The sequence below is a fragment of the Hibiscus syriacus genome, unplaced genomic scaffold (genome assembly GCF_006381635.1).
Source record: "Hibiscus syriacus cultivar Baekdansim isolate YM2019G1 unplaced genomic scaffold, ASM638163v2 tig00111394_pilon, whole genome shotgun sequence".
NCBI classification, from domain to species: Eukaryota; Viridiplantae; Streptophyta; class Magnoliopsida; order Malvales; family Malvaceae; genus Hibiscus; species Hibiscus syriacus.
The window spans coordinates 606,336-609,529 of NW_024063080.1; positions in this window are offsets into that span (position 1 = coordinate 606,336).

Below are 3,194 nucleotides of genomic sequence, written 5' to 3' on the forward strand. Positions count from 1 at the left end.
TCTGGGAGAATTCTTCACAACGCTGATTTTCACCGGAAAATGCAATTACTTCCAAAATAAACAAGGCTTAACCATCATTTTCACCGTCGCCGCCTTGTTTATACCGCCAGGAACTTGTTATAGTGAAGCGTGAATACTCAGCGAAACAAACGATAAAGAGAATCCAACTATAAGCAGTCAAAACTAACAGCAGCGTCATCTTTGTACATCACCGTGGTTGGATAATAAAACTCGATTTATTTTTTAAAAAAAATAATTTTTATAACGTCGGATTATTCTAATTGAGTAATTCAAAAAAATAAATGCGTGCCGTGCGCGTGGAGGACATGAAATTTCATGAGTATACAAACAAGCACGAATCAAATTGGACGACGATGATATTATGTATTAACTTTATGTTTAATTATTCAAAAATAAACACTTAAAATATTATATTTAAGCATAAACTAAATTACCTAAGTTGTTAAAGCAATTATTATTATTCTTTCTCAAGTGGTTGAGAGATTATTAAAAATAGATACTACTTTATAATCACATTACCTTAATTTAAACAAAAATATATTATCATTTATCCCTTTTAGATAAAATTCGTATAATTTTCTTTCATATTTTTACTCAAAATTTTCTTTTTCTTTTATTTCAACTTAACTTAAAGAGTTATGATATTTTTGTTCCACGTAAGTGGAAGACGCTTCATGTATAAAGCGTCTTTTAGAAAGCACTACTTACAAAAAAACATCTTTCGCTTACGTGACAAAAAAAAGTGTAATACGTGTTATTACGTGTCTTTAATACATCCCACACACATTTATTCTTTTTAGATAAAATCCATATAATTTTTTTTCATAACCTAATTTTTCTTTTTTATTTCATTTCAACTTAACTTAAAGAGTTTTGACATTTTTGTGCCATATAAGTGGAAGATACTTCCTTATAAAACGTTTTTTAGAAAACAGTTTATGCGAAAAACATATTTTGCTTACGTGACAAAAAAAGGTATTATATGGGAAAATAATATAGAAGGAGTGCTCAAATGATAAATATTTTTTGGGAATATTTGAGTAAAAAAAGATAAAATTTATTATCTCATTTTTTCTCTTTATCTCTTTTTAGCTATTTTATCATTCTGGGAACAACACCGATTCAGTTTTTTTTCTTCTCGTTTTAGGTATACTAAATTTGAAAAATTATGTTAATCTTGGGAGAAACATTAAATAATTTTGTTATATTTGATATAATCTGTTAGTCGATATTAATAAATTATTTTACAGTAATACTTTTAACTAAAAATTACAATTAAAGTTGGGAAATTGTAAGTAACTTAAAATAAAATTGCTGTAAAAACTATGTAAAATATAATTAAATAATATGATTCTATAATTACAAAAATTATAAAATTTTAAGAATAGATAAAAATAACATTGGTTTAAGTATACCATGAGTCCCTACACCATTTGAAAATTTAAAATGTAATCTTTATTTAATTGTGTAATTTAAGTATTTTGCTATTTTTGTCTAAAAATCTTGGTATTTATCCTAATTTATTTGTATTTTTATTATTTTACTGCTGAACTGACTGTTATCATATTAATAGTTTTATCGATTTGACTCTTAATCTTTTAAAAAAAAGTACTATTAATTAAATAATATAATTTTATAATCATACATATTTATAATATTTCAAGGCTTAATACTCAAACAAGTGCCCAAACTATAGTCTTTTTCCTGAATAGGTGCCTACAATATTTTTTTTGTCCATCCAGGTGCCTAACGTTACAAACGTTACCACTTTAGGTGCTTGGCCGTCAATGACGTTAATTTCTTCTGTTAAGTGACACGTGTCACAATTTGATAATTTTAAAAATTTATATAAAATTTTTAAAATAAAATATATTTTAAGAAAGAAAATACATAAATTTTGAAATAAGCCCAAAACTTTGAAAACCTTCATTTCAACCCCTAAACCCACGTCGATCGCATCCCTTTGCCGTCAACGAAACTCTACCCGACCTTACCTCCCCCCGACAACCAAAACTCCTATGAAATCATGATCGATCGAAGTTTTATACCCCATGAACCCTTGGATGATCCCACGAGATTTCAACGGCCAATCGACAACAACTATGGCGGCGTATAACTATGATTATGGCAGGGACTACGTCAGCGGTAGTTGTCGTGGCCGGAAAGGGCATCGGTGGGGGGTTAGTGTTAGGATTTAGGGATTTTGAGGCTTTTTTTGTAATTTAAAAGAAATTAGGTATTTTTTATAAATATAATAATATATTTTTAAAAAATAAATTTCAAAATTACCATATTGTGACACATTCCACTTAACGAAGAAAGCTAACAGTCGTTACGTCTCAAGCACATAAAATGGTCACGTTTGTAACGTTAAGTACCTTGATGGGTCAAAAAATACTGTAGGCACCAATTTGGGTAAAAACGATATAGTTTTGACACTTATTTGGGTATTAAGCTATATTTTAAAGACCAAATTGATAAAAAGTAAAAATATAGAGAATTAGAAAATTATTTTACCAACTAAATATAATAAAATTAAAATTTTAATTTTAATTTTAAAATACTAAAAACATCATGTAATTTTCCTAATCCAATGACTACCTTATTTTGGGCTTCATATAAACAACAATATATCACATCGCAGATGGTCCATTAGAAATGATGTGATGATAATAAATTAGGTAAAGTACAAGTTTAGTACTTCAACTATAATTTTTGTTCCGTTTTAGTCACGTAGTTATTTTTTTCAAAATTATACCTAACATTACATTTTGATCACCCACCGTTAAAAAAATTAAGAGAACTGTTGACGTGATATTTAAAAAAAAAGCAATGATAACACGGCATTGCCTTATGATAACACATCAAAATAACCGTTAAATTTTCAACAGTGGACGACCAAAATGAAACCAAAATATAATGTTAGGTATGATTTTGAAACAAAAAATAATTGAATGACTAAAACGGCATAAAAGTAATAGTTAGATACTAAACGTGTAGTTTAGCCTAGTAAATTAAATTACGAATTCAACGATGAAAAAAGCATCTTTTGTAGAGCTTAATCTGGGGCTGATAACGTGGCCACATAGGTCAGCCGCAGCCATTTCCAGTGGATCTCTCCACAGCCCAACACTGCCCTTTAACCCCCCGACCGAACAACCCTAAACCCTTAA